The 10,363-nt window shown below is 42.2% G+C and overlaps 1 non-coding gene across 1 annotated transcript; it reads left to right on the forward strand.

Annotated features, from left to right (window-relative positions):
• The first annotated feature begins 10,055 nt into the window (after positions 1 to 10,055).
• Positions 10,056 to 10,127, forward strand: TRNAG-UCC (transfer RNA glycine (anticodon UCC)). Its single transcript has one exon. It is a non-coding gene; the product is annotated as a tRNA-Gly (tRNA).
• The last annotated feature ends 236 nt before the right edge of the window (positions 10,128 to 10,363 follow it).

The following is a 10,363-nucleotide window of genomic DNA, read 5'->3' on the forward strand; positions in this document are numbered from 1 at the left end:
GGTAATTTTTTCATCCACTTTTCTTTCTTCTTATTTACATTCCAATAATGTTAATAACTTCCCCTGTACATTCCTTGGCATTACTGTCTGTTATATCTCATTATTATTGTGTTAAAAACACGGAAAAACGAGCCCTTAGGTATACACTTCTTTCCCTTATTTCATTGAACGAGGGTCTCGTACTGGCAGACTTGGTGTGTTTAGGTTGTATAAGAGGGACAATTAATCAGCTGCCCGCTCATAATAAGTTCACGTGCTACGTGACGCCAAACATGCGCATAAGAGTGTTTTCACACTCGTTGTTTGGCTTATAGATGGCGCTGACTGTCGCTCCTACTTCTAAATTCACAGATAAACCCAAAAAGTGGATGGAGGGAGTGCCGCTGTAATAGCTCAGTGGTTAGAGCATCGAACGCGTAATTCGAAGGTCGTAGGTTCGATTCCTGCTTACAGTTGGTAATTTTTTCATCCACTTTTCTTTCTTCTTATTTACATTCCATTAATGTTAATAACTTCCCCTGTACATTCCTTGGCATTACTGTCTGTTATATCTCATTATTATTGTGTTAAAAACACGGAAAAACGAGCCCTTAGGTATACACTTCTTTCCCTTATTTCATTGAACGAGGGTCTCGTACTGGCAGACTTGGTGTGTTTAGGTTGTATAAGAGGGACAATTAATCAGCTGCCCGCTCATAATAAGTTCACGTGCTACGTGACGCCAAACATGCGCATAAGAGTGTTTTCACACTCGTTGTTTGGCTTATAGATGGCGCTGACTGTCGCTCCTACTTCTAAATTCACAGATAAACCCAAAAAGTGGATGGAGGGAGTGCCGCTGTAATAGCTCAGTGGTTAGAGCATCGAACGCGTAATTCGAAGGTCGTAGGTTCGATTCCTGCTTACAGTTGGTAATTTTTTCATCCACTTTTCTTTCTTCTTATTTACATTCCATTAATGTTAATAACTTCCCCTGTACATTCCTTGGCATTACTGTCTGTTATATCTCATTATTATTGTGTTAAAAACACGGAAAAACGAGCCCTTAGGTATACACTTCTTTCCCTTATTTCATTGAACGAGGGTCTCGTACTGGCAGACTTGGTGTGTTTAGGTTGTATAAGAGGGACAATTAATCAGCTGCCCGCTCATAATAAGTTCACGTGCTACGTGACGCCAAACATGCGCATAAGAGTGTTTTCACACTCGTTGTTTGGCTTATAGATGGCGCTGACTGTCGCTCCTACTTCTAAATTCACAGATAAACCCAAAAAGTGGATGGAGGGAGTGCCGCTGTAATAGCTCAGTGGTTAGAGCATCGAACGCGTAATTCGAAGGTCGTAGGTTCGATTCCTGCTTACAGTTGGTAATTTTTTCATCCACTTTTCTTTCTTCTTATTTACATTCCAATAATGTTAATAACTTCCCCTGTACATTCCTTGGCATTACTGTCTGTTATATCTCATTATTATTGTGTTAAAAACACGGAAAAACGAGCCCTTAGGTATACACTTCTTTCCCTTATTTCATTGAACGAGGGTCTCGTACTGGCAGACTTGGTGTGTTTAGGTTGTATAAGAGGGACAATTAATCAGCTGCCCGCTCATAATAAGTTCACGTGCTACGTGACGCCAAACATGCGCATAAGAGTGTTTTCACACTCGTTGTTTGGCTTATAGATGGCGCTGACTGTCGCTCCTACTTCTAAATTCACAGATAAACCCAAAAAGTGGATGGAGGGAGTGCCGCTGTAATAGCTCAGTGGTTAGAGCATCGAACGCGTAATTCGAAGGTCGTAGGTTCGATTCCTGCTTACAGTTGGTAATTTTTTCATCCACTTTTCTTTCTTCTTATTTACATTCCATTAATGTTAATAACTTCCCCTGTACATTCCTTGGCATTACTGTCTGTTATATCTCATTATTATTGTGTTAAAAACACGGAAAAACGAGCCCTTAGGTATACACTTCTTTCCCTTATTTCATTGAACGAGGGTCTCGTACTGGCAGACTTGGTGTGTTTAGGTTGTATAAGAGGGACAATTAATCAGCTGCCCGCTCATAATAAGTTCACGTGCTACGTGACGCCAAACATGCGCATAAGAGTGTTTTCACACTCGTTGTTTGGCTTATAGATGGCGCTGACTGTCGCTCCTACTTCTAAATTCACAGATAAACCCAAAAAGTGGATGGAGGGAGTGCCGCTGTAATAGCTCAGTGGTTAGAGCATCGAACGCGTAATTCGAAGGTCGTAGGTTCGATTCCTGCTTTCAGTTGGTAATTTTTTCATCCACTTTTCTTTCTTCTTATTTACATTCCATTAATGTTAATAACTTCCCCTGTACATTCCTTGGCATTACTGTCTGTTATATCTCATTATTATTGTGTTAAAAACACGGAAAAACGAGCCCTTAGGTATACACTTCTTTCCCTTATTTCATTGAACGAGGGTCTCGTACTGGCAGACTTGGTGTGTTTAGGTTGTATAAGAGGGACAATTAATCAGCTGCCCGCTCATAATAAGTTCACGTGCTACGTGACGCCAAACATGCGCATAAGAGTGTTTTCACACTCGTTGTTTGGCTTATAGATGGCGCTGACTGTCGCTCCTACTTCTAAATTCACAGATAAACCCAAAAAGTGGATGGAGGGAGTGCCGCTGTAATAGCTCAGTGGTTAGAGCATCGAACGCGTAATTCGAAGGTCGTAGGTTCGATTCCTGCTTACAGTTGGTAATTTTTTCATCCACTTTTCTTTCTTCTTATTTACATTCCATTAATGTTAATAACTTCCCCTGTACATTCCTTGGCATTACTGTCTGTTATATCTCATTATTATTGTGTTAAAAACACGGAAAAACGAGCCCTTAGGTATACACTTCTTTCCCTTATTTCATTGAACGAGGGTCTCGTACTGGCAGACTTGGTGTGTTTAGGTTGTATAAGAGGGACAATTAATCAGCTGCCCGCTCATAATAAGTTCACGTGCTACGTGACGCCAAACATGCGCATAAGAGTGTTTTCACACTCGTTGTTTGGCTTATAGATGGCGCTGACTGTCGCTCCTACTTCTAAATTCACAGATAAACCCAAAAAGTGGATGGAGGGAGTGCCGCTGTAATAGCTCAGTGGTTAGAGCATCGAACGCGTAATTCGAAGGTCGTAGGTTCGATTCCTGCTTACAGTTGGTAATTTTTTCATCCACTTTTCTTTCTTCTTATTTACATTCCATTAATGTTAATAACTTCCCCTGTACATTCCTTGGCATTACTGTCTGTTATATCTCATTATATATATATATATATATATATATATATATATATATATATATATATATATATATATATATATATATATATATATATATATATGTATATGTGTATGTATATGGCCACTTTCAGAGCGAAAGCTATCTATGGCGAAGAAGAAAGAAAATCCATTTCGCAGCGGTGTCATGCGTAATCTTCAATGGCTGTCATCTCTTACGTAGTTTTGAAACAAGCAAGCCATTGGCTGCGTTGTGAGTGGTGGTGGTGGTGGTGACAATAGTGGTTCTTTAAAAAAAGGTAGAAAGTCACCTAATGCCTTTCTGCCACGAGATGTTACTGGGCAGTGCCTACAATGAGTGACGTCGTGGCAGCCGTGGTACCAATGAGTAGCCAACGCTCGGTGCGCTCTTTTTCCTCAAGGCACTGCGCTGTGTTGCCTTATTGCTGACCCCAAATTAAGTGGGCTTTTTTCTTCTTCTTCTTCTAACCACCACCACCTTTCTTCTAGACATCTCACCCCGTGACGTCTACACGCCCATTGCGCATGCATGCCCCTTCACTGCTCGCCAACGCCCATCCCTCTCTCGCCTCGCAGTGCCAAAGCAGGCAGCAACTGCTAGCGAGTTTTTTATGGGGCGAAACTCCTTATAGCGGCACCTGTTCGTCCCTGTTGTAGTAGTATGTAACAAGTATAACATTTCGACCTGCAATGTGGTGCTGGTGAGAGATTTCTTCTGTGCGTTGTTGAACAATAAAAGATAGTGCTCAATGTACATGCCAATGGCTGCTAAGGGGGAATGCAAGACAGGATAATTTGGTTTTTAGTTAACGTGCACGCTGCAAATGTTTTATTCTTCAACAACGCACAGAAGACAAGAAAGGGCTGCTACGTTATACTCGCTGGGCGTAACCTCCTAGGTTTTAGAAAGGATTAGCAAGCGTTGGGCCGCAGTGCCATGAAGACACTGAACTAGTATATACCTTGAACTCGAGGTGGTGAAAGGTGGGAAGTGGACACGAAGTACAAGCCGTTAGAAAGTGGGCGTGTGCCTCCTCTCGTTTAGTCCTTGGAATGCCCGCTGGATGGCGGTGCTTTTATATGGGGAATATATGATGAAAAGATGCGAGATGGCGGTACTTGGAGTGTTGAATAGTTGGACGAACGGGGACACAGACAGATGCATGAATGGACACATGAACGGACGCAGGGGCGGATGCACGAGCATACGCATGCACGGATGGGCGGATGAACGCATGGATGGTCACACAGACGGAAGCATGGACGGAGGGAAGCAAGAACGAATGAACGGACGAATGCTTCGCCCCACTCTCCATCATTCACACCATGGATATGCTGCCAATTTTTTCAAAATAAAAACATTGACATCTCGCGCTGCACAGTCGTTCACTGGCACCCCCGTACATATTGGCACTGGATCTTCATTTCTGCGATAGTGCCGGTGGGTGATGTTGCCTGTGCGTTGTTGAACTACAAAAATCTGCAACAACAAATCCGGACACGGGGACCCACAAAAAGAGCACTGCGGGTCCTTGTGTCCAATCGGAGTCTTATGACACTCATGGCCCATTTGCAGTGATTGGCCCGTTCCAGTAGAAAACGCCAATCCACCACGGCGATCCTTTGCTCCTCCCTAGGTTTCCCTACAACGCAACGCAGAATGAGCGCTAGCGTCAATGCCGTTGCCTGTGTTAGCGTTAACGCCCAGTGCCTCGCTTCTATACATGGTTCCTTGTATTGGGAAATGGTGGAATTTTTTTGTTCAGATAAGAAGAAATAAAGGTATGCAAAGCGTGCCTATACACTGCATTGATGGTATAGCCACGACTAACTGATTTTTTGAAACCTCTCATGTAGATGCGCTCCGGTCATGTCGTATGGTAAAGTCGTGCATCTACATGATAGCTTCTCATCGTCTGCGTGGTCAGCCATAACGCAGCACAGCTCAGTGCCTTGAGGAAAGAGGCGAGACCAAGCGTTGCCTTTATATGGGGCAATTATTCTTCCTGCCTACAGGCAGTAGGCAAGGAGACTAATTGCCCCATATAAAGACAAAGTTTCAGTCATGCACTTCTTTCTTACATGATATTTATTGCGTAGCATATTTGAAATAATCACAAATGTTATAACATCGTGATGGATTCACTCATCGACATTGCTCGCGCAAGCACTACCCAGACGTTTGAAGGCTTACATACATATACGCTGTGCAAACCCGTAAAAACAAGAAAAGTTCTTAGTAAACTGGTGCTCTGCTAGACGCATAATGAAAAGCACCTCATCAAGATGGGGTGCCAGTCTGGTTTGACGTCAAGTTCTTTAGGGATTTCTTATATATGGAGAGCCACAAGCATGACACACATATGTCCCTGCTTAAAGGTACGTCACTAAAAGACGCTATACAACAGTTATGCCGGCAAGGAACCACGTTAACAGGCGTATTATAGCGTGGTAGAATGTAAAATTCACAGCCAGGCGTCAAAGAGTGAATTGTGTAACCAGGCATCACACAATATCAAGTGTTACCGACTAGATAGACAGATGATCGAATGCTCCCAACTCATTACAAAGGGCTCAGCCATAATTCTTTATTCTCATGGGTCTTGGAATCAATTATTATAGTAGGGGGTATTTCGCAATTGTAAATACTAGTAACGCGAAGAATGCTTGCGTCTGAACGACGCCAAGCTGTGAAAAATGATAACGAGGCTGCGAAATTCACACAACCAACAAATATCTTCTCATCGATTACAGTGACTATATCCAAGCTTATGTCACACACACCGTTCGAAAAACATTGACGCTACACGTGGCAAAACCACGATGAATAATTGCGGTGTGCATAGTGCACTGCAACTTTTGCAAGTACTATAGTTTGCTTGGCTACGTTCTCCAAACAATTGTGTGTTAGACAGCTGCCGTTTTGCAGTACAACAAAAAAGCAAAATAAATGATGTCACAAATGTCCCGAGACACAGCTGGCCAGCCTCTCGTTCACGTCTGCTGCAAGAACAGGTTTTTCCGCTACATTTTACTTCAATGAACATTGTTCGTGGGTTAAGCGCACGACAATTACGATGGAACCTTGCCTCGACGCTCGATGCTTCAAGTGAAGCCAATTTTGCAGTTATTTTGAATGATGTGGCCTACGGCATTAAATTCACTCCGAGGTGTAAATCGTGGTTCCAAAGAAGCGATGTGTCATATTGTAATAACCATACACTGCTTGTAGAGATATAAAACGAATTGTGTTGGTAGCGTAAGGAAAGTGAGACAATCTATGAAGTCTCACTCCCTGTCGTTGATATTATATTTGTGCACTGGAGTAAGAACAGCCTGTAGATGAAGTATGAGAGGCACCACGAAAACCTATGCCTAGCAGATAAACACCTGAATTGACCTAATAATTTAAAGAAAAGAGCTGGGCAAGCTATTCATTCGGTTTTGTGGAATTAAAGCTGCAGCACCTTAAGAAGAAATTATGGTGCTCGATGACACAACGTGCTGCAGATAGCATTTGAACTCTAGTGTACGGTTCGAACACGCCGGTACTCTTTTAGTGTGTAATAAAGTTCTCAACACCCTCAATTTCTTTCCATCAAAGAGTTGATTGAAGCAACGTGGCGTACTGCTAACGTACATAGCATAATTTCCCAGTTACAATGATGTTGTGGCGGCCTTTTTTTTAGTCTCTCATTCGCCTGTTTGCTATAAGTATGATGCTCGCTAGGTGGTAAAAACGTTAACGGAGCAGCAATGTGTAATAAAAACGGCAATATGCGCAAAATTTGCATGCATTGATGCATTCAATATTTTAATTCCTATAGTACCATGCACTTGTATTAACACGTGCTTTCAATATGCAAACTAACATTGTGAAGTGAAACAAAAATAAATGTTCAAAGCAAAGTTTGGAACGCTCATGAACGTAAGCGGTGAGAATTTGAGAAAATGAACTAAAAATGCAGGTCCGGTCGAAACATGCTTAAAAACCGCAAAATCCGGGAAAACAGGCGCCTGTAAAAAGCCCGCCGTTTGGGCGTATGTGTTGGCCCAGCCGGTTCACGCTCGGTCAATGACCTGCTTCTTCCAGACTCTCGTGCTGTTCTGTCGGCTTGTACGAGGACAGAAGTAGCATGAAATACGGAACGAGTGTATGGCGTCGGTGGTATCTTTATGAGATGGAATGCGAAATGCCGGGAAAGTACATCAAAGATATTGAGAATATTAAGTGCCAACTACAGAGATATGATGCTGCTCGCTACCAAGGGGCACGTATTAGATCTCGGAACCAGCGCACTTCAAATTCTGAGCAACCGACGTACCAAGCTTTACTTGATGAGCAACGCCATGCGATTTCTAAAGTTATTCCAGACTTGTACTTTAACGATGTGCTCATAAAAAATAACGGAGACATTACTTTGGCGTTCGAAACGTACTATAACAGTTTATTTATTTCTCCCTCTGATGATCCTGACGCTCACCTCAAGGCTAGTTTTGTTTCTCTTGTGACCCCCTTGAAGGACAATGATTGTGCAGACATTAATTGACCCATTACTATACAGAAAATCGAGCAAGCAATCGACAACTTGCCTTTATTGAAAACACCGGGGCCTGATGGCATCTCAGGCTAATTTTACAAAGCTTTCAAGAAAACGCTTGCTCCTATATTGCTGAATATTTTTCAGATGAGTTACGACATGGATACACTTCCACAATCTTTTTGCAAAAGTCACACTGTGTTAATACCGAAAACAACTGATAAGGAAAAACTTCGCTTCGTCGAGGGCTACAGACCAATATCGCTGTCAAATGTGGACTACAAAATTTTCGCAAAAGTATTAGCAAATAGGTTGCAATTTGCTATGTCGATCCTCATTGGGTCTCATCAGACATGTGGGATCAGAGGTCGATCCATACAAACCAATATACATGTCGCTCGAACAATGCTTCAATACTGTCATGGTTATCAAGAACATCTTGCAATGCTACAGGTAGACCTTGCAAAAGCTTTTGATCGTGTTCGTCATTCCTTCCTTTTTTCTCTTCTCGAACAAGTTAATGTTGGCAAAGTTGTTCTTAAAGGCGTTGAACTATGCTCTAATGAACGCTCAACTCGTCTGATAGTTAATGGTCAACTCTCCAAGCCAGTTTCTATTCGCTCTTCTGTAAAACAGGGATGCCCGATGTCACCTCTTTTATTTGCACTTTATCTAGAACCACTGTGCTTAAGCATAATACAGTCGAGTTGCATTGATGGCTTTAGAATATTAGGCAGTGAGGTTAAAGTATTGGCTTATGCAGATGATGTCGCATTCTTTTGCACAGATAAACCAAGTGTCGAAAATGTGGTATATACTATTGAAAAGTTTGGCGTGGTATCAGGAGCTCGTTTAAATGCCTCTAAAAGTTTAGGACTGTGGTTTGGCTTGTGGGGTAGCACACCGAACTACTTTGTAGGGATTAATTGGACAAGAACACCTCCAACATACCTCGGTGTACCATTGCATGCATATAGATTCAGTGCGCATTACTGGAAGGAACGTGTCCCTAAGCTTGAACGACAGGCCCAGACATTTGTGCCCTATCGACTTTCGATATTTGGGAGAGCTGAAGCTTGCAATACTTTCTTAGCGACAAAACTTTACTATGTATTGCAACTTATTCAATGCGCAAGATTCTATATACAACGCTTTCATCGGATTTTCGCTACTTTCATATGGTCTTCGACTTTTGAGCCCATGCGTCGTGATAATATACTCAAGCTAGTTAGTGAGGGTGGGTTAGGACTAAAACACCTTTATTTATGGCAAATAGTGTCCCGATTCTTCTTTTTTCGAGACCATTCCCATCCTGTAATCCGTTTCTTTTTGCAGGTTACACTTGTTGATTGCTTACCAGATTTAATTGTTTCATCCAACTTCTCCGAACGCCCATGCTTGTGAGGATTCATGCAGGAAGTTTACCTCGCGGTTCAGTTCCTTAAAGTTCGCTTCTCTGTAGAATACCTGTTCTCAGTAACGCGCAAGGTGCTTTATAAGGACCTACTGAGTACACTCTTCCCACCTCCATTGTACCGTTCACTATATGCCAATCTTCCTGGTCACGATGTGTTGAAGCGAGTGCGCAAAATGTACATTCCACCGAATTCAAAAACATTCTTCTATAAACTTCACTCTGAAACATTGGCGGTAAACACATGGTAAGAAAGAAAAGGTATTTTCATTCCGTCTGTTAACTGCCGTCTATGTGATGTGCCGGAAACGATTGAACATTGCTTTGTTAGCTGCAAAGATGCCATACTATTTTGGGATGTCCTTCAGCGAGCACTGAAAAAACGTTTTGTCATAAATTCTCACACAATACGTTATCTTCTGCCAGCAACACTTGATGAAGTACCATATGATATGTTTTTCCTCATGGGTTTGCACAGCTTGTGGAAGACACGAATGCAAGACCGCAATGCAGAGCCCACCACATCTTCAAACGCACACTTCATTCAAATGGCTATCCACCTAAAAAACATCTACGACGAGCTAGACTTTAGACCGGACTGGTACTCCGTCTTAGAGAACTGTTTGACCTCACCCCTTTTTTGTTTGTATAACACGATGTGAAGAACTCTTCATGTGAGGAACTCACGCTGTGTTAGCCATTTAGTGTTTATGAGTAACGCTTGAGCGCTTACTTTGGCGATTTGATTGTACTTTTGTTCGCTTGATATTGTCTTTATTGCCCAAGTACTTTAATAAATACCATAGAAAAAAAAGCGTCGGTGGTATAGTGGTTAGCATAGCTGCTTTCCAAGCAGTTGACCCGGGTTCGATTCCCGGCCGACGCATTTTTTTTGTTATTACTAAAATGTTCGCCGTGGGTTGACTGAAAGATTTAATTTTGTTGCCTTCACAACGCTATAGTGTATTTCGAAATTGCAATATCACCAACGCCTAAAAATTCCCTTGGTACTTCAAGAAATGAATGTATCATTGAATGAAAGTTCCGTGCAAACTTTCACCTTTTCGCATTTTTTCTTCGCGAAAATTCACCGAGAATAATGGGCTGGTTCACCAGTTTACG

This window comes from Rhipicephalus microplus, chromosome 8 (assembly GCF_043290135.1).
Source record: "Rhipicephalus microplus isolate Deutch F79 chromosome 8, USDA_Rmic, whole genome shotgun sequence".
NCBI classification, from domain to species: domain Eukaryota; kingdom Metazoa; phylum Arthropoda; class Arachnida; order Ixodida; family Ixodidae; genus Rhipicephalus; species Rhipicephalus microplus.